Source organism: Aedes albopictus, chromosome 2 (assembly GCF_035046485.1).
Source record: "Aedes albopictus strain Foshan chromosome 2, AalbF5, whole genome shotgun sequence".
NCBI lineage: Eukaryota > Metazoa > Arthropoda > Insecta > Diptera > Culicidae > Aedes > Aedes albopictus.
Window position 1 is genome coordinate 104303178 of NC_085137.1, and position 22710 is coordinate 104325887.

A 22710-nucleotide genomic window follows, 5' to 3' on the forward strand; every position below is an offset into this window, starting at 1 on the left:
TGAATAAAAGAAACAATGAATAAAAACACTTCTTTATCAAATATTGGCTAACAAGCGGTAGTTCAAACAAACTGTAGAGTAAAAGCTTCAGTTTTGGTCGGTCAGGTGTTTTAGCTATAAGGCGTTGTGATGTTAATCGGCATAAATTAGTTTGTTCCTGGTATACCCTAATGGAGTATTATGATTATACTCTCCCAATCAAAAGTTTGGGGTCACCCCCTAAAAAAACATGTAATTTTTTAGGCCCATATCTCAGCCAAATTGTATTCGATTTCGAAACCACAGGTCTCATTCAAAAGATAAGAAGTCAAAGTAAACCAGGCACGATGCGCATAAACAAACCAGAGAGCTTTAATTATTTGTTTCAAATGGAGTCTGAGTATGTCCACATGGAGGGCGTTAATTGAAAATGTCGTGAATTTCACTAAAACGCATCCTAAATTTGAACCTATAACAAAAAGTTGAAATACATACATATACTAAACTGCTGTAAAAATTTGGATTCATTTCGTTAACTGTAGACAATTTGCGAATCAGTTGAAGGTAGGGTGGCACAATAATTAACGACTCACCCTTTATAGTTCAAAATATAATAAATTACAGGTATTCTATAGCTATGGTAATACAAAATCGGTTTTCATTGTACTGAATTTTTCTTCAATCTCAGGTTGTTTCATTTTTTGTAAAGATGATTTTTATGTGAAGCATTCTGAAAACTTCTCTTTTTTTGCATAAACAAAAATTACAGCCACATTTTGAGAAAACATTAAGAAATTCGAAATTAAATTAAAGCTGGATGAACATGATTTAGGTGAAACTTAAGCAAAAAAAATGTAGTAAACTTAACCCAAAGTTGCCAAATTTTCTAAAAAATAAATACAAATATACGGCAGTGTCGCTGGAAATTGGGTCGACCAAATTTTAAGATAGGAGCGGTAATATAACCTGTTTTCTATTAACTTTCAACTGCTTTTTACCGAGCTTGGCTAAAAAATCTAGGAAAAAAGTTAATAAGTAAAATAACTCTGGATGTCATCGACCAAAAGTTTGGGGTCACCCCTCTATATGATGTTTCATCAAAAAAAAAAAAAAAATGAGACACTCAAAATAATGTACAACTTTTGATTGCGTTCACAAAAATAGCCGATTTTTTTTAACCAGCAATAGCATGCTATGTGTAGTTAATGCCCAAAAATTTCATCAAAATCGGTTCAGTATTGGCGAAAATATTGTCAATACAATGAAATGTGATTTTGGAAATTTTGGGCTTCCATTTTAAAAATTGTTTAGGCTATAACTTGGTTGTTAGCTCATCAAAACGTCTGAAAATTTGACTGTAAGTTCTTCAAGTAAGTCATAATAAGTAGTGAAAATTTCATTATAATCGGTTCAGTACTTTTTTTTAACAATTTAAACAAAAAAAACGGGGTTTTCAAATTTTGGGCACTTTTTAACATTTTAAAATCAGTGTGCATTATTTTGACTGTAGTATTGGCAACACTGTTTGAAATGCCATTTTGAGGGGCATTTTTCTACAGAGCTGCATGTCAAAAAACACAGTAGGCAGGCAGAACGACATTTGCTAGTTATATATAAAAATGTTATGTGAAGTTAACACATTTCCAAAAATGAGTCATTTTTACGTTAAGTTTTAATATGTAAATTTTGACAAATATGTGTGATTGTATGGCTATGCAGTAAGTACCATTCATTATGTTTCAAATAAACCACGAAGAATTAAAATTGAATGTAAGATGACAAAGATATCAGCAAATCAATTTTACATAAATAAAAAGAAAATCGCGTTAAGTACTGTTCCTTTGAATTCCACTAAGAATTTGCATCCTTTGACAGATACGTATTTTGACTTCATCTGTAAGGTCGTCTTCAGTGTCTTGTACTTGAGTCGAGTCAAGTACAAGACACTGAAGACGACCTTACAGTTGAGGTCGAAATACGTATCTGTCAAAGGATGCAAATTCTTAGTGGAATTCAAAGGAACAGTACTTAACGCGATTTTCTTTTTATTTACAGATATTCCCCTAACAAGCCCAGGTTAATCATCATCAATTTTACATGTTTTACGATAGTGACCCCAAACTTTTGGCCGATACATCATTTTGAGGAGTGACCCCAAATTTTTAGTCGATGACATCAAGAGTGACTTAATATTTTTTTTTTTTTTGATTTTTTAGCTAAGTTCGGTAAAAAGCAGTTGAAAGCTTATAGAAAATAGGAAATATTATGGCTCTCATCTCATAATTTGGTCGACCCAATTTCCAGGGACACTGCCATATGTTTACATTCATTTTTTTTAGAAAATTTGCATCTTAAGTTGCAGGGTTAAGTTTACATACAAACATATTTGAAATATTTTGAATTAAATCATGTTGAAAGTTTCTTTGACTTATCATCTTTTGAGTGAGATCTAGGGTTTTGAAATCGGATGCAAATTGACGGAGATATGGGCCCAACAAAATGACATGTTGTTGAGGGGGTGACCCCAAACTTTTGATCGGGAGTGTATATAAAAAAATATATAACTCTTGAAACCATGGAATTTTATTCAAACGTGACAAACAAAAACTAATGATCGTGCCCTAGTGGATTAGACTTTAGATCTCTTAAAATTTCATTGAAAATAATTGATAAGGTACTTACCATTTGATTATCATCGTCTAGCCTCTATCAACGATCCAACCATCTGAAAAGAAGCATAGAAAAAACTCCGTTAATTATTCAGCTCAAACTCGCAAATCACTCGCTAGATGCATCACCCGTCGAACCGTGTAGAGAGCCCATCTTCATGAAATTTGCATTTGATGACGAAAGTGCAGCCACCACACTAGGTACTGCTCAATGTGCCAGCCCCCTTCATTTATAGTTTATCGTATATGCTCCAATATCTGCATCGGTGATCGACATTATCGTTTTCCACGATAGGCTTTCAAACAGCAAAGGGTATGGTGGGATGAAATTTCGTTTTGGTTTATTAAACAGTTCAGTTCGACATAAATATTTCACTTCCAAGTCAACGTTAACAACCGAACAAATACAAGATTTCTGAAATTTTAAAACCTTTCGAATTGAAATTTTAACTTTTATTGAAATTTAAACCATCTAAACTTTAATGAATTATTTTTATAAGAGTTAATTGTGTCAAATGGTCAAAGTCGGAGGGCAATTGATGCATATTTTCTACTTCAAAATTTGTACTAAAAAACCAAATACATAAGGAAAACGACATTCAACTCATTTTTCCGAATGATCAATTTAATCTATTGTTGAACATTCGTTTGCTTACGCAACTTAAGCCATACTTCTACCCCATCTTACCCTATGCCCACTCTGCAGCTATCCGCGTCGACTAGACGGATGACGATGACGACGTCTGTTTGTACACATATTCAAATGAACACCGTGCAAGGTACCCCGGTATCCAATATATACCTGCTTTTCAGATAAATAACCGCGCTCAGTTGCAGCTCCAGGCGATAATGAATCGCGAACTTCACTATAGAGCCGTCCGACCGACCGACCGACCGTGGGTATGTAGCTAGTCGGTGCGGTATGTAGAAGTGCATATGGTTGCATACCTACGTTGCAGTGTGCACTTTTCTTTGATCTTTTCAACGGTGACGACCAATTGGTGCGGTGGCGGCACGGTACGGCGACCATACCCGGGCACTATTATTATGGGATGTCGGCTTTTGCTATAGTTGCCGGCGAAACAATCGAAGCCCCCGATATGGTGAAGCGTAGAGAGCTATGGACTGACGGTGGGACGACTTAATACTCTACACTACATTAGACTGTCTGACGGGTCGTGTAAGTTTTGACGTGGTAATGGTTCTGGTGAAAGGTGGTTTGAGATTAATGAATTGTCAATAAGCAGTTCAGTTTTCAGAGTGTGGTGTACGTAGAGTTGCTTACTTATAGAAATCTGTTTATTTCTCACAGGGTTCAATAGTTAAGAAGGCTGCAAAACTGTATCGGGTGAACTACAGAGCTAACGCACACTCATGCCTATTCTTCAACACTGCTTTGAAAGGTGCAATGCGACCCTGAATGCGGCGAGCCGCACTATGTACAAAACACTAATAAAACCGGCGGTGGCCTTCAAAGGTCACGAGACTTGGACCATGGTTGAGGAGGATCTGCAAGCTGAATCCAAAATTATTCAAGAAGGCCTGTCAGTACCTAAACTAGGGTTTGTTACGAGCGAGGATCGAAAGGAATGTTTTTTTTTCTGAAATTGGCTTATGAACACGTCTTCATTTTAACGATAGTTAGATCAAACTTAGTCTTTATTTATACAATCAAATACTAATCGGATGATGAATGTCGAGATGAGATTATTCTACTCACTCTCACAGGGTTCTCCCAACAAGAGCCTTAGAAGCCCTCTAAAATATTTACAAGTTTTTTAAGATGTCTATTAAAAATACTTCTCAAGAAATATGTCGATTTCTATCAGAATGTAGCAAATATGCTCAAAAAATCTGATTAAAACGTCTCTCTAGAATGCCTTCATGTTGCCCACCACGAACATTTTGGCGATTTTCTTCACGAATTTCAAAGCAATCTCAATAACTGGATTAATCGAAAAATGTTAAAAAGTGAACAGAAACTCAAGTTTAATGTTTGTATTTATTCTAATAATATGACATTTGAAGTTTATTTTTTATTCTATTTTCAACCTTATTCTTATTTTCATCACTGAATTCCTCCCTAAATTCCTTCCGATTATCCTACGGAAGTTTCTTCTCAGATTCCTCCTAGAGTTCTTTCTAAGATTCACTCAGGAGCTTTTTCTGGAATTTCTCCAGGAGTGCCTTCAGATATTTATCTAAGACAGCGGTTTTCAGAAGGTGCACCGCGGTGCACTTGGTGCACCGCAAAGTTTCGACAGGTGCACCGCAAGACTTATCAAAAGTCCTGCCATCACTTTAACGAATGATTTTCGAAAATACCTTGTGGTCCACTGCGAAACAAAGTCCCAAACGATCGCATATAATTTCCCAAGGTTATTGCTGAGGGAGAGTTTTGTATACCCTTGATAAAATGCAAGAATGATTTTTTAATAAATCCGGCCATAAATTATTTTACAAGGAATCTGTAGTGCATCTTCAATAACTTCGCTGAAAATCTCAAAAGAAATTCAAACTGTATTGCTACGAATTCTCGTATGATCTGGGAAAGGGTCTATCAAGAATCTCGCAAGCTGCTTCCAAGAATTTCTCTCAATCTTCCATTGCTTTTCGTATTTGATATTTTTGAAATTTGATTGTTTTTGTATAACTTTCAGATTTCCTTATGAATCGGCCAGAAAACAAGGATGAAATTTACCGAAAGTTTTGTCAATTAATGCAAATTTGCCAGGAATCTTCCGAGAATCTAGTTATAGTTGAAAAATCCTTAAAATAATTCAAGGGTAAATGCAGGAATTCGTCGAGGTTCTTGTTAACTTGTTATGAATCCACCGAAAATTATTGTTGTCCGAAAATTTTCAAGAATACCATCAATAAGAGAAAAAATGTCTTAGGTTACTACAGTTTCGCTCGTAGTAAGCTCCGACAGGTTATAAAAAAGCTAATCAATGTTATACCGTCTACCCCCGTTAGTTTGACCGCATCTAATCTGAACACTTTTTAATTTGACCCCCGCTAAACTGCACATTGTTCGAACTGAAAATGATTCAAACGTCATGAGCAGAATATGAAATGGAGTGAAACAGAACGCAGGATTAAAACAAAACAGCAAACCGCCCTTAGGGTTACTAGAAGTTTTAATTAAAAACTGGTTGGTTTGCATGAGGAATCGTTCAAACAACGGGGGTTGACGGTTATCATATCAATGGAAAAAGTATTTCAACATTTATCGTTGCACCAAGAAGACACTTTGGAAAATATGACAGCTCTTTTAAGAAACTTTCAAATCGGATTCTTTGTCTATAATGAACAAGTGCACCGCGAAGCAATTCATTTCCCAAAAGTGCACCGCGAGCCAAAAGGGCTGAAAACCCCTGATCTAAGAGTTCTTTCCAAGATTTCTCCAGAGCAGGGATGCCATATATACAGATTTATCTGTATTATACAGATTTTTGAACATCTATACAGATTGCGTTTATATGGAATACAGATTTTTCATTTGTATAGGATACAGATTTTCCACCCAAATTTTGTATGGGATACAGATTTTTGAACGAGTGATACAGAAATTTATCTGGCATAGCTGCTCCAGAGGTTCCTTCGAGGGACCCCCAGAAGTTCCTGCTGAAACAAAATCTGGGAACCCACAAGAAGTTTCTTCTTGGATTCGTCAAGAATTTCCTTAAGATTTCCTTTTTCAAGAATTCCCCCAGCAGCTCCTTCTGGTGATACTTCAAAAGTTTCTTCAGTGATTCTTCAAAGGGATCTTTCTAAAATTCCTCAAGGAGTTCCTTAGAATCTGGATTTCCTTAGAAGTTCCTTTGCGAATACCTCCACAATTCCTGCTGATGATGATGGTTTTCCAAGATTGATCAGAAGCTGCTTCTGGGATTTATCCAAGAGTCCCTTTTGGGAATTACATTCGTTATTTCTTCGGGAAGTCACTCCCTCCTTTTTGGATTTTTTCAAGAGTTTTCTGGGATTTTCCAGGAGTTTCTTCTGAGATTCCTCCTTGAAAATTCCGAGTTTTGTAGAAATTCCTTTCCCTTTCTTCGACGATGAACATCCTAAAAGGTTTGAAGTACATAATTCCGGACGTCGAACAGTGTAAACCCACATTAATTCCGCAAGGATTCAACATGGTTAATGAGGCCATTCCACCATCGAGTCCTGAAGAAGATTCAAACCCGCGGATCGAAACGTCGGCGATGAGCTAAAAATATCAACGCTAATTTCTGTGACTGCAAGCCGAAATCATGAAAAATTCCACCAAAATCAGTCAACCTAATAACAAATTCCTCCAGATGTTCGTTCTGGGTTTCCTTCAACAACGTTTTCTAGTGGAGCGGACCTGTTGTGATAGTTAAAGCACGTGACTATCACGCCGAGGACCTGGGATCGAATCCGATAAGCAGCCGATAAGCTCACAAAATGTGAGTCTTCCTTTGTAAGAGTAGTGAAGTGTGTGTCTCGGGATGAACATGCTTAGGGTTAAAAAGCGCGTTAATAAAGATAAAAAAAGCTACTTCTGAGATGAAATTTTTTCCAGGATTTCCTTCTGGAAATCCCGGTAAAAGAACTTCTGAAGACATTCCAAAAGGAATCCCGTTCGCTGAAGAACCCTTTATAGAAATCTCAGAAGAAACTCCTGGAGGTATCACAAAAACAATTCCTGGAGGACTCCTAGAGCTCCTGGATGCATGCCACATAAAACCTCTTTGAGAATTAAGAAAAAAAAAAAACTCCTGGAAGAATCACAGAGGGAACTTCTGAAGGAATCTTGGATAGACCCCTGGGAAATATCAATTGAATAACTCATATAAAATCATGTTGCAGTTTTCCAGAGTCACTCCAAAGTTTTACGGAATCTAAACAAATTCCTTGAAAATCCCAGAAGGCTCTTGAAGATATCATAAAATTCCGGAAGAAGCTTCTGGAGAAATACCGGAATAAATCACGGTTGAAATTCCCAGAAAGAAGAATCTTTGAAGGAACTCTTGGATAAATCCCAGATGCAACTTCTGGTCAATCTTGAAAAATTATGGAGGATTCCAGAACCCAAGTAACACACATGTTATATAAAAGTTACGACAGCGCAAGTTTTGGTTGTATAGAAATTTATTTTACGTTATTTCAACACAATGTTAGAATTACATAAAATAAACTTCTATACAACCAAAACTTGCGCTGTCGTAACTCTATTATAACATGTGTGTTACTTGGGAAAGAACTTAAGCAGGTATTCGCAAAGGAACTCCTGAGGGAATCCTCGAAGGAGTTTCTGGAGAAACCCAAGACAGACTCTAAGAAACTCCTTGAGGAATCTAAGAAAGAACTCCTTGGAATATCACATAAGAAAATTTTGAAGCATTACCGGAAGGAACTGCTGGAGGAATTCTCAATCCTAATGAACTTCTTGACGAATACTGGAGAGACTCCAGAAGAAGCTCCTGTATGAATCTTAGAAAAAAAATCTAGGAAAATTGGATTGAATTTCAGATGGAATTTATGGAGGAATTCAAAAGGAATGCTTCAGTAATTTTTGGAGTATTACCAATCTGCAGCAGGCAAAATCGCTGGTATTTTTTTTAATAACGAGAGCCCATGGCTGCGTATACATAAAAAAATGCATTTTTTAGGTGATAGAGACGCATGGTCATTCCATACGTAGGGTCTGGGACCATTTAAGCAGGAGCTCCTATTTTGGGCACTTGCTACTATAACTCAGTCAATTTCAAACCAATTGATATGAAATTTTGTTCATGGCTTGATACTGTGCGTATCTTTTTGTATCCCAAAACTCAAGTCAATTGGCTGAAAACTGACTGAGCTATAGCAGCAAGTGCCCAAAATAGGAGCTCATGCCCAAGAAATTCTCCAAGAGAGGCTTTTAGGATGTTTTCAAGGGACTTCTTTAGTCAAAGTATATCATTGGAAATTCCAATGCAAATTTTCAAGAAGTCCTTAAGAATTTCTTCCGGTAATTCTAACAGAAAATCTTCTAGGCATTTCTCCAGATATTTCTCTGGAGTTCCTTTACACATTTTTTCGAGGGATACTTCCAGGAAACATTATAACGGTAATTTGAAAATTTTCTTCAAGATTCTGTACAGTAACTCCCTCAGAGTTTCTTTTGGAAATTTCTCTAGAGATTACCCAAAAATTTCTCCAAAAAACCTTCCTTAAATACCTATCTTGTTTAAATTTTTCGTGAAATTCTTCAAAAACATTTTTAAGAGAACTTGAAAAATTTCTCTTTAAATTTCAATAGATGTTTTCTTTGATTTTTTTATGTAACAGATAATTCCATAGGTTTTTTTAAAATCCGTCTTAAGTTTCTTCCAGAGATTTCTTCACCAAATCCTCCAGGAATTCTCAAAGTCTTTTAGGGAACCTTATAAAAAATGCTTTAAATTTTTTCAAGGTATCCCATTATCAAAGCTTACATGGATTGCATCAAAAATTGTTACATGAGCTTCCTCAGACATTTTTTGCGGTGATTCTTTCGGAAATTCTTTCACTAATTGCGTCAAAAATTATTTCTGCGATTGTCTGCGAAATCATAAATTTAGAATTCCTTATCCAATTGTTTCCTTAAGCAATTTGGTCACGGATTCCTATAGAAAATCCCTCCGATGTTCAGAAACTTCTTCAAAGTTTCATTCAAGAATTCTTCCTTTTTATTTATTATGAATAAATTATTCCATAAGAAATTTTGTCTCGGATTAATTTAAAAAATCCTTTTTTCTCTCCTTCTTCTGTATGACTCTACGTTCCCACTGGAACTTAGTCTGCCTCTCTTAAACGTAGTGTTCTTTGAGCACTTCCACAGTTTTCAATTGAAGGGCATTCTTTGCGTGCTATTTTATGAATTTGTATAATGTTAGGCAAGATAATAATAAGACCAGTGGTTTTGATTGATTTGTCTTTATTAAAGAGTCTTTCAGCCCTTGGCTGCGCAGAGACCAGTGGTCCTCTACGGACATGAGACACGGACCATGCTCGTGGAGGACCTGCAAGCACTTGGAGTTTTCGAGCGACGCGTACTAAGGACGATCTTCGGCGGTGTGCAGGAGAACGGTGTGTGGCGGAAAGAGATTAACCACGAGCTCGCTGCACTTTACGGCGCACCCAGCATCCAGATGGTGGCCAAAGCTGGAAGGATACGTTGGGCAGGGCACGTTGCAAGAATGCCGGACAACAACCCTGCAAAGCTGGTGTTTGCTATTGATCCGGTTGACACAAGAAGGCGTGGAGCGCAGAGTGCACGATGGGCGGACCAGATGGAGCGTGACCTGGCGAGCATTGGGCACGACCGAAGATGGAGAGCGGCATCCACAAACCGAGTAATGTGGCGTATTATTGTTATGTCTTGTCTTAAATGTGATGTTGAACAAATAAATGTACAGTATGCGGCAGGAAAAAATGCGAAAGTGTTTTTTAACTTCAAACCTCATTTTCGTCCATTTGACATTAACCAATCTATGTTTCAACGTTCCATGATCTATAATAGGCTAGTTTTCTGAAAAGTTAATTAAAAAATTTCCCATTTTGGCCACTAACCTTTACAGGGCGGCGCCTGAAGATGAAGACAACCAGAATTTTCAAACCGCAGAAAATCGCACAGGTCGCTAAATTTCGCATCTGATAAAACAAAATTTTTGATTTTCTCTACAATATCATCAATTATATGTACTTATTTCATCTGGTATGTGAAACTACATGGCTCTGGATCAGTGTGGTCTGGTTGTTCATCGAATTTGAGCTAATTTTGTTACTGTTATAGTCATTTTGTTTAATGACCATTGGGCGCGCAGTTTATTGATATCCGCTTATAAGGCCTACATTATCACATGTTAAACATCAAATATTTCATTTTTATTTTTCAGTGCTAGAATATAGACATTGACTGATACACTGTCATGAAAAAATAGTCATATATATCCCATATTTGGCGTGTGATAGTGCCTTGAACTTTTCGCATTTTTTCCTGCCGCACCCTGTATGTATGTATTGTAGGCAAGCACAACAATACACTATGCCCAGGGAGTCGAGAAAATTTTCCCGACAGGAAGGGGAATCGAACCCGCCGTCACCAGATTGGTGATCCATACCCTTTACAACTAGGCTAAATGGAGAACTTTTTGAATTTCTTCGACTGAGAGAGTTACAGCGGTAATTTCTTTCTGGCTTGCAGTCTTGTATGTTGGCTCACGAAACAATTATTTTTGCTCCAACGTTTCGATCCCGGTTTGGATCTTCATCAGGGGATAAAAAATTATTCGTCACTGTCCATAAACTTTTAGCCTGTACTGTTGTCTGTGCATGTCGGGAAAAGTCGGTATGGTATTCTAGTACTTCACGTGAGCCAACATACAAGACTGCAAGCCAGAAAGAAATTACCGCTAAATGCAGACCCTTTTCTCTTAAAATGCCTCAAATAGTTCCTTAAGAAAACCTTAAGTACTTCCGACATTGCTTCATGATCTAAAAATTTCTCTAGGAAGTCTTTCATAAAATCTTTGGAGAATTCTCTCAGAAATCACTCCAGGAGTTTCCTTTATAAAATAATCTAAGGAATCTTTCAGAAATTTCTACAGTGATTCTTTCAAACAATGTTCCAAAGATTTCTTTAGAAAATTCTCCACGGATTCCTTCGGAAGAAATTGTTCAGAAATTTCTCCTCGGATTCTTTAATGAAGTTTTCAATAGATTCTTTAACAAATTTCTTCAGAGATTCGTACGAAAGAAATATAAAAAACACCAACTATTTCAATGGAAACTCTCAGTTACAGATTTAATGATCGAAGAAATACCCAAAAGCCCAAGCTGAGAGTCCAGAATGAAAATGTAATTCCACACAGAATAAGAACAATTGAATCGATTCATTCAATTTGTTGTGCATTGAACTGCTCGTCCACGTTCTACACATTAGACAAAATAGCAAACAATCTGCACTTAAATGCTTCAATTTCAGTAGAACTACATATGTACCATAGAATCAAGACATGACTTAACCCCACGTCAACCCCCACTTCCAGCAACTCCACAATTTTAAAACAACCACCATTAGGTACAGCTCATGCACTCTGTTGGACGCCAGTCTGGCGCGGATTATGGCTCAGCTGGAAATGATTCGAAAATTTCAACCAATTTTCCAATGACAACAGCTTCGTAGTGGTAGTTGGTAGTGAGCAGTGAGGTAGGTACCTACAATAGTTTCTAATGGGAGTATGTAGTATAGTTGGAGCGCATGCGCGCATACCCGGAAAGTATACTAGCCAAGGTAAAAGCTTCATATGGTTGTGGAGTACGGCCAATATGCCACACGGATGGCGGAAGACTGGGAGAAGTTTTAATCCTCTTTGTTTGGTATGCTTCCGGTCTGGCTGAACTGGTTACGGTGGTGTGTGTGGTTTAAATGTTTTCTCATGTTCAAACTAACTGCTCTTCTAAGAACTATCAACGGCAAAGGAAAGCAATGCAGAGATCTGAGCAAGTTGCGTATTTCAATCAATAGGGCTACCGAGTTCTTGTTTGATTGACATTCCGTGAATGCAAGATTTTTAATCAACTCGATTTGGCAGTACCGGTAGTACACTAATGCAATTGAGGTGTTGAGTACGGTTGTGGTTTATTTTAGGGATCGGCCTTAAATGACGCACGCTATGTCTGAACTAGCAGATTATAAAAATTGAATGTACATCGGGTTTCGCTTTCCACCAAACATCAGTATTCAAGCGTTATTTTCATTTGCAGAAGGTTTAAAAATATTCTATCGGTGAAAATTTTTCCATATATTTTGTATGGGAGGGAAATTGGCCGAAAATGAGAATTTCATGCAAATTTGTATGGAAAACAGTTAAAAAGATGAAAAAATCAAAAATTTCCTCGATGAAATATTTGAAAAGTTTCTGAATATGATAATATAGTATGAATTCTGATATTCTATGGAAAAAATCCCGATGTACATTCAATTTTCATAATCTGCTAGTTCAGACAGAGCGTGTGACTATGCTTTGGTAGCAATGTATTAGGTATGGGAAAATACGCTACGAGATGAAGGTGGGTTTCAAAAAATGACAAAAAAATGCTACGATATTTCTAGACGCATTCAGTAGCTCCGGTGAATTTCTCTTGAAATGTCGTTCCCCGCACTGAAGGAGGAAGGGTGTTGAGAAAAATCGATAAATATATGTGCAACTGCAGTTTCATTCCGATATCAGTTGATGACGACGGGAAAACATCAAAATTAGGTCACGCAAACAATAAGGGAGTACATAAGGAAATGGAAGGAAGTGGTGCCAGGATGTGCTGAATTTATTGAAAATTACTCAAAATGGAAATTGTTAAGTCAATCTTCTTTACAAATGAATTATCTTTCAAATCAACTACATAAACTTCATACATGAGCATACAATCACAAAAGTGGTAAAACATAGCCTCGGGAGGGAATGCTTGCCCAAGCCGCGACGGTGAATGCCAATGCCTAATAACAGCATCAACACTCGTCTAAAACAACGAATGCATTGACTATAGGAGAGAAGACGTCAACAACATCAACAACGAAACCCCTTGCGATAACCCATGTCGTGACTAGAAGACATAACATCACACAAAATGAAGCGCTCGTATTTTGTTCCTTCCTCTTGGACCCTTCCAGTCGGCCAAAGTTGAGTCTACCGACCAGCATGTCTCTCCTCGCAGTTGTTCGTGATTTGGGCAGACAGCGCGCGCCCATCCAATTGCACCAAGAAGAGGACAGCGGACGACTTGGGGCAGATACAGTGTTTACTCCAAAAGAGCTTATGAGAGGGAGGTTTTTACTGAAATAAAAGACATTGCATTTCTTCCTTTTTTTTTGGGGCTGTCCATTAATTACGTAAGGGTTTGTGGAGGGAGGGGGGGTTTGATAAATCTTACGCGCCCTACAAAAATTTTTGGGTTCTCATACAAAAAATCTTACAAGGGGGGGAGAGGGTGTCGAAAAATCGCTAAAATTCCCTTACGTAATAAATGTACAGCCCCTTTCTTACTGGGACAAAGTATGCTTCTCAGCTTAGTGCTGAGAATGTTGAGTACTTCCACAATTGTTAACTGAGAATTTCCTCTAGCATTGACCATATTGCATGTGTATTTCGTATGACAGGCACGAATATGCTCTGTACCCAAGGAAGTCAATCAAATTTCCGAATCAACATGTCATGTTGCGTGTTTGAATGAAATGCAAGCGGTCAAATGGTCAGCTCAATGTTTATTCAAGAATCTACAAGACCTCCCTTGATCATAGGTCATCGTATCTACAAGCGTAATCAGTCTTGAATCCGTTCTGAAACCGCCTGAAACGTTTATGACTAACACTTTAAAAGGCTTCTGAAATTCCTCTGAAGCTGGGACTCCCTGAAAAATCCTCCGGAATCCACTGTAAATCCTCTGAAATTTCCTGACATAACACAGACCCCCTGAAACACCTTTGGACCCCCTGTAACGCACCTGAGACCAGGTTTGTTAGAGATCACAGTCATTTGAACTTTTTCGTCGATATTCGGCCTCCTTTGTCTCCGACATTCACCACACAAGCAATCAAACTATTGTACGATACAAAAATATCAAACGAATGCACTTCACCACGATAGCGTCTTCGGGAGACGGTTCGGTTTTTGTTATTCCTGTCTTCTTCCATAATGAGAGCTGTGTTGGCCAAATGTGTGTCGCATTCAATGCAACATGCAAGAATAAACTAATACTAACATTCATAATCGGAATTGGCTGTAAATCTATGCGAAAAGCTAGAATTAGACAAATTTCATCGTGTCAGACGACATTGATTTGACGCTTTCTTATGTTTATTGAACTTTGTTTTACCGCACGTGTTGTGTGTAAGAGGTAAAGGTAGCGCACGAATGTAACAAAGCAAGCTGACACCCGACTGCGGCAACGAAATGAAGTTAGTGAAAAATGTCGAATGTTCACAAGACTGCCTGAGACCCTCATTAGTCCCCGAAAACGCCCGCTCCTGTATTCTACTGGAATCCTCTGAAACTTCCCTTAAACCCATGGAAAGCCTCCTAAAACCCCCTGAAACCCCCTTACCCCTCCTTTGGCATTAGGGTCATTTTTGACCCAAACCGCACACTACGCCAGCGAGCTGCTGCCAACGTGATGCAAAAGGAAGGTTAAGCCCCCTCGGATACCATGTAACGCATCTGAGTCCCTCCTAAACGCCCAGAAACGCTCATGTAACGCCTCCGGAACTCCCTCAAAAATCCTTTGAAACGCCCTGAAAAGCCATCGACAACCTTTTCGAACCCTCTGTATCGCACATGATACCATAAGTCCCTCTGAAACCCCCTGAAAACACCATTGAAGCTCCCTCCAACGCCTCTGAAACTCTCTAGAAAGCTCTCTGAAACCCTCCATAACCCCCTTAAAAAATTTCTAGTCACTCACCCTTCTTGAACTTCTTTACAATTTGTAATGCCGTTGAGGTAATAAACTGAATCCATTTAGGTTTGTGTTTAGATTGCAGAAGGCATTTCTTCGGAGAGGGGCTTTGCGTAGGTTTTCAGTAACAAGCATCATGGCACGCTCTTTTAGAAGAGCACCAAGGTAAGGGGCTGTCCATAAACCACGTGATCATCATGAGGGGGGGGTTCGACCAATGACCATTTTGTATGGACGAAAAAAAAAATTTGTATGGACTAATGACCACGCGGGGGGGGGGGGGGTTTAGAAGTACCAAAAAAATGATCACGTGGTTTATGTACAGCCCCTAATGTGCTGACGCATTACCAGTAGTATGGGACACGCTTGTATGAAAAAAAAATCCTTGCACCACAAGCATCCAATTGTTTTGCGGTCTTCGAAGGAAAGTTTCATAAATGATTTTTCTACAGGACGCGTTGATCGATTTGAATTAAGGAGACAAGGGGCAACCTCGGGGAATTTTTATCTGAAAGTGTAACTTTTCCCATAGTAAATCCTATGAAAACTTTGAACCGCTCGCGGTAAATTATAGTTTCACCGATTGCGCTGAAATTTTGCACAGTTCATATGAGACCAAAATGGAATCGAAAAAGTCAACTGGAGCGAGAATCTGATGTTTGTCCCATACTAATTACCAGTTTCATGAGTATCAAGGGCCCATATAGCCGAGGCGGTAAACGCACGGGTATCCAGCATGACCATGCTGAGGGTGACGGGTTCGATTCACGGTCGGTTCAGGATCTTTCCGTAAAGGAAATTTCCTTGACTTCCTTGGGCATAGAGTATCTTCGTGCCTGCCACACGATATACGCATGCAAAATGGTCATTGGCAGAGGAAGCTCTCAGTTAATAACTGTGGAAGTGCTCATAGAACACTAAGCTGAGAAGCAGGCATTGTCCCAATGAGGGCGTTACGCCAAGAAGAGAGAAGAGAGAGAGATGAGTATCTATACTAATCTCTTTGTCCTCAGAAGGCAGGTACTGTCAACACCCTGCCTGCTTCCAACGTAACAAGTGATACCGTGTGCACCGTCATTTGACTAAGGCTAAAGTCCTATCAACTAATCACACAAAAGGACTTGCCGCAGGGCACCTGTATAACCTGCATAGCCTTCTCCGAACCATTAGATAACCTCTTGTAGCTGCAAGACTGTTTGGGCAACTGCCGATGAAACTAATTTCCGTGCGCCAAGCTAGACCACCATACTTGAGTATGGACGAGGCAGTTGCAAGCTCATGACCAGAGTCGTGCACCCTGGTTGTGATTTTTTTTTATAACCGTACGGGTTTGAGCCGAAGGGTCTCAGATTTTCACTCTTCACCTTACACGTCTCAGCAACAGCCACTATTAAGGGCAGGTTCAAAACTCTGTCTGGATCTGGGGCCTTACCTACGTCAATGTATTCTGCAATGCCCATAAGATCCCTTTCGGTGAACACTACCCTGATCGCTCGGTCCAAAACACAGCGGACTAACGAAAGAACACCAAGGACTTGGGTCATGCCGCGGAAAGACCATCTCGATGATTATCTCCTGTACTTCTGAAGACTACTCGGTGGAAACCACCTCGTGTCTTGGCCATCATGACCCTGTAGGCATTCCGAACAGAGGCTCTCATAACAGGTCTTTTTCTTGCCATTATCATGATCTTGAGCGCGACTTTGGAAGGCAGAAACGCCACACGTTGTTCATCCCACTTCAGACGTAGACAGTAGTTGGTCATCACGTAGTAGCTTGAATTCACCAGTACGCTGGTGGTTTCCCATTCCGAGGGTGGAATTTCCTAGAAAAAGTGGCATCGGTTACATGGGAGAGCACCGTTATCAACTGATTCCCGCCTAAGTTTCGCTTACAGTGGAGCGCCTCTTCAAATACCTCGTCGTTAAAGAATGGTAGCTACAACCTTCGAGGGCTTGACCTATTCGCACTTTCCTCCACCCGTTGCCAGCTGTTGTTGTTGTCGATACTGTAGCGAGCCGCCACCTTGAAGTTCGGACTACTTAAATATTTGACCAGGACTACAAAAAGTAAAGGCGATATGGACTCCGGTCCATTTAGGATAAAGGTACTTTTAGTATCAACATTAATCGAGATTGGCCATTGTCCCTGATTTGACCCCGCTGTATGTAAAACGGCTTCCCCATTCCACGGCACAAGCGTTAGAGTCATCCTCTATTATTTCCGAGGAATTTCTGGAGGAATTCTTGGAGGAAGTCATGGAGGAATTCTTGGAGGAATTCATGGAGGAATTCCTGCAGAAATCCCTGGAAGAATTCCTGGAGAAATCCCTGAAGGAATCCCTGGAGGAATTCCTGGAGGAATCCATGGAGGAATTCCTGTAGAAATCCCTGGAGGAATTCCTGGAGGAATCCCTGGAGGAATTCCTGGAGGAATTCCTGGAGGAATTCCTGGAGGAATTCATGGAGGAATTCCTGGAGGAATTCCTGGAGGAATTCCTGGAGGAATTCCTGGAGGAATTCCTGGAGGAATTCCTGGAGGAATTCCTGGAGGAATTCCTGGAGGAATTCCTGGAGGAATTCCTGGAGGAATTCCTGGAGGAATTCCTGGAGGAATTCCTGGAGGAATTCCTGGAGGAATTCCTGGAGGAATTCCTGGAGGAATTCCTGGAGGAATTCCTGGAGGAATTCCCGGAGGAATTCCTGGAGGAATTCCTGGAGGAATTCCTGGAGGAATCCCTGGAGGAATTCCTGGAGGAATCCCTGGAGGAATTCCTGGAGGAATCCCTGGAGGAATTCCTGGAGGAATCCCTGGAGGAATTCCTGGAGGAATCCCCGGAGGAATTCCTGGAGGAATCCCCGGAGGAATTCCTGGAGGAATTCCTGGAGAAATCCCTGGAGGAATTCCTGGAGAAATCTCTGGAGGAATTTCTGGAGGAATACCTGGGGGAATTCCTGGAAGAATCCCTGGAGGAATCCCTGGAGGAATTCTTGGAGGAATTCCTGGAGGAATTCTTGGAGGAATCCCTGGAGGAATCCCTGGAGGAATCCCTGGAGGAATTCTTGGAGGAATTCCTGGAGGAATCCTTGGAGGAATCCCTGGAAGAATTCCTGGAGGAATTCCTGGAAGAACTCCAGGAGGAATCCCTAGAGGAATTCCAGGAGGAGTCCCTGGAGGAATTCTTGGAGGAATTCCTGGAGGAATTTCTGGAGGAATCCGTGGAGGAATTCCTGGAGGAATCCCTGGAGGAAACCCTGGAGAAATTCCTGGAGGAAACCCTGGAGGAATCCGCTCAAAAATTCGTGGAGAAATTCAGGAGGAATTCCCTGAGGATTTGTTTTGAGGAATCACAGATAGAAATCCTGGAAAAATCACAACTGAAATACTGGTTTTGAAATCCCAGAAAAAAAATTAAGACGAAATCTCAGAAAGAACTCTTAGACGAATTCCATAACTGCTGGAAACACTAGAAGGAATTGCTTAGAATTCACACAGCTTCTGATAAAAAATCAGTAAGAATCCCAGAAAGAAACTCAGAAGGAATCATAGAAAAAATGTAAAGAATTCCCAGCAGGAACTCTTGGAGGTTTGCCAGAAAGAGCTCCTGGAGGAATCCCCGTATTAATCACAAATCAACACGACTTCATTTTAAAAATAGTTGCTCCCCACACTCGTTTTGTATGATTTGTAACCAGTCCCGGCATCTCATCCAGTGGTCCATTCTAGCAACAGCTGACCGCAGTGTTCCTGTGATGGTTCCATAGAAATGTTGGCATTAGAATCCAGCAGGAACTTTATCTAAATTCACACAATATAATCACACCAGCCTCAGCAGCCGTTCTATGTTGTTTACATCTCACATTCTTCATTACACCAACAAAGCTAGCCATGAAAATGTTTGACACGAAAAAGACGGATCATATATTCTACTTTATCGATCTTGTTGCCGTCCTTTTCATGCTCATATTACATCTGTCAAAATGACCTGTGAATTGTCAGTCATTTTGAGGTTAGGTTCGTTGGTGTAATAAAGAATTTCGCACAAAATCCGAACAGCGCGAGAAACGTCACTTTTCATTGCGGAATAATTGGTCAGGTAATTTCCCGTGAATGCAAAGGCTTCTATCTTGGTAGGCTTCGGAACTTACACCCTCACGGGCTCAGTCTGTGCCACGACTGACATGAGCTTATTTAGTCTTGCTTGGGACTTAGCATTGACTGATTGATTTTCAAAATTTCAGCAGATCCTGCTTGAAGTTCTTGCTAGTATTGTTCTTCGAGAACGCGATATCGCTGTATGATGGAATTCAAATCCAGAATACCAACTACACAACAATGGATATGTAATGCATGTACAATAGGGTGGCCCACACTTGTATGAAAAACAAAAATTTCGAAAAATACCAAGTCTTACCTCCTAAATCAGTTGTTTTGGACTCCCAGAAGCTACGTTCAAAATTTGAGCAAAATCGGTTGAGTCTAAGGGGGCGCTCAAAACGCTTGAAGTTTGTATGGGAAAACTTGGCCAGAAACAGAAAACAGAAATTTTAAGTTTTCGTATTTTGCCGCTAGGTGGCGCTGTAAGCGTTCAATAATCAAACCCTTTGGTATTATTGTAGGTGACTATATGCCAGAGAACTTTGTCGAAGACCGCGAAGTGATCCGACGGCTATGAAAAAAGTTATACCCTAGGCAAAGTGAGGCAAAGTATTGAGATTTTATTATTGATATTAGGCCGTTACAAATATTTATTTCCCCTTTTGTCCCACCACTATTTGGCTGGTCGAGGGGGGGGGGATCAAAATAATAAAGCATTTATTCTGAAAAATATTAAAAACTCATCGGATTTGTTAAAGATATTTTGGCAAGACCCGATATTTTGATAAATATTTTTTTATCTGCCCCCTCAAAATGCAAAATCCAGCCAAAAATTTTTGATGGGGGGAGAGACAAAATTCAAAAATAAATTTGTATCAGCCTTATTCCTTTACATGTATTGGAAAAAGTTTATCCTCACTTTTCCTAGGGTATAGCTTTTTGCACAGACGTTGGATCACTTTGCGGTCTTCGACAAAGTTGTGTGGCATATAGTCACCTACAATAATACCAAAGGGTTTGATTATTGAACGCTTACAGCGCCACCTAGCGGCAAAATACGAAAACTTTAAATTTCTGCATACATTTGGCCAAGTTTTCCCATACAAACTCCAAGCGTTTTGAGCGCCTCTTTAGGCTCAACCGATTTTGCTCAAATTTTGAACGTAGCTTCTGGGAGTCCAAAACAACTGATTGAGGAGGTAAGACTTGGCATTTTTCGAATTTTTTGTTTTTCATATAAGTGTGGGCCACCTGTACAATCAACGAACAGTAGTTCCTTTAGCTGACCTGAATGAAATTACTCTCGCATTCCGATATTATTTATAAAGCAACAAAAATCGCACATCTGGAGCGTCAACTGTTCACTGCCAGTTGCAATGGAGCACTCCGTGCGGGCCTCCTCGCTTTGGTTTCTAGCAGCAAGCCCGGGATCAGATGGACGGAAAAACATCGCTTGTCAAAATGTCAGCCATTTTAGGTAGGTATATCTACGACCGTCGCCGGCCGGCCGTGCCGCTTGTTGGATTGGATAGTGACGGTGGCGGCAGCAAACATTTTTTAGTCTAGTCAGGCGGTACCTTCCACAATCCGCACCTCCAATCTTCCAACTGCTTGTACACCACGCCGTCATCGTCATAGACCATCATCGGGGCCATAGGCGGTACCTACTTCCAAGATTCGCTGCGGTAACGATGCGCGATGGTGGTGGAAGAAGATGTTCGAAAGGCAAAAGGCGGCTAGTTATTCGATTTCTTAGTTCGGTGCCTTCCTATCTTCTCCTGTCCCAACCCATCATTTCTCGCCTCTAGGAATCGGAAGGGATAGAAATCGATCGGAACGGGCGAGAGTCAGATTGGAATGGCGCGCGGTGAACTGGAAGACATCACACTATTGCATTGCCCTGCGCCTCGCCACGCCACGCCGCGGCTGAGCGCTCGAGATCCAATCAAGTCGTGTTCTATTTTAACGTCACGATGTGACGACCCAAACCGAACCCAAGCGCTTCAAAAGCGGGTAGTAGCGGAGCGGTTGTTGGTTTTGTGTAGTGCTTCGCGCGGGGTGTCAGAGCAAAAAGTGGCTGATTTCCTTGTAATAAAGAGAGGATTACAAGTGCACTTTCGAAGAAATATTTATGTTCCGCGGGCGATTGGCGGAATTTAATGGAGGCCAGTCAGCGCAATGGTATTCGGTTGATTGCTATGGCTGATTGCGAACTAGATGATAGGCCAAGTGGAATTTTAGATTGGTTTCCTTCAAGAAGGTCCGCCGGAGACGACGGTTCAAAAGAAAACGCAAATTTCATGATTTTTTTTAAGAAAATGGATAATCCTTGATAATCTTTTCGTGTCCATCATTGGATGATCGTAGATAATTTCTACCGTATAGGCATTTTAAAAACTCTTTGGTCAAAAACATGTTCAGATTTTTTTTTCTGATACAACAGTAGTTTTTTCGCTTTGCCAATGACCGACCTTAAATAAGATTAGAAGTGTACAAAATAGCACAACACTAAAATTGCGATTATGTCAAGCTTCAAGTTTCAAAATCGATGTGGTACATACCTCCGATGGTCGTCAAGTAGATCTGAAATTAAAAATAAGTAGATTTAATTAATACATATTCCGAGTTATCAAGAATTTACCGGAATAGTGGAAAGATAAGGAATAAAAGGAAAGATAGTCATCAAAAGTTCTCATTTTAGCTCCGCACAGTCCAGATCAAGTTTCCACCGGAGTATTCTGGCTGCTTTAGAAGCTAATGTATGCTCATGAGATGCTTCATACTACCTTAAGTACCTTAAACAGCATTAAAGCTGTAAATTTCTTGATTTTAATTGTGAAAAGTGGATTCTCAGGATGAATATTTAGAAGAATCATAGGATAAATGACGAATACCAAGTAGAATCCCAGGATTAACCGTAGATATTTAGAAGGCCTCGGGAGGACTTCCAGGAGGACTTCCGGCAGGAATCCCTGAGGAATCCCTGGAGGACTTCCGGCAGGAATCCCTGGAGGACTTCCGGCAGGAATCCCTGGAGGACTTCCGGCAGGAATCCCTGGAGGACTTCCGGCAGGAATCCCTGGAGGACTTCCGGCAGGAATCCCTGGAGGACTTCCGGCAGGAATCCCTGGAGGACTTCCGGCAGGAATCCCTGGAGGACTTCCGGCAGGAATCCCTGGAGGACTTCCGGCAGGAATCCCTGGAGGACTTCCGGCAGGAATCCCTGGAGGACTTCCGGCAGGAATCCCGGGAGGACTTCCGGCAGGAATCCCTGGAGGACTTCCGGCAGGAAACACCTTGGAGAAACACCAGGAGAAATCCTTAGGAAAAACATGAAAAGATTCCTACAAGGTGGAGTTCCATGATGATTTCTTGGAGCAATCTTGCTCGCGAAGAAGACTTAGACCTTTAAAACGTTAGAGAAAACTGCGTGAATATCGCTGACTCACGAAGGTGGGCTACAGCTTCGCGGTAGCCTTCAAAGTTTCATGTGAGGGTGGTTAACTTTCCTTGGCTA

The 22710-nt window shown here is 40.3% G+C and overlaps 1 long non-coding RNA gene across 1 annotated transcript in view; it reads right to left on the reverse strand.

The window, feature by feature from the left end:
- The window catches only part of LOC115255072 (uncharacterized), a 149003-nt gene that overhangs the window by 101490 nt on the left and 24803 nt on the right, over nt 1-22710 (reverse strand). The window contains exons 2-3 of the long non-coding RNA XR_003892104.2: nt 21755-21776; nt 2662-2704 (exon numbers count right to left, since the gene is read on the reverse strand). This is a non-coding gene — a long non-coding RNA (uncharacterized LOC115255072). The remainder of the gene's footprint in view (nt 1-2661; nt 2705-21754; nt 21777-22710) is intronic.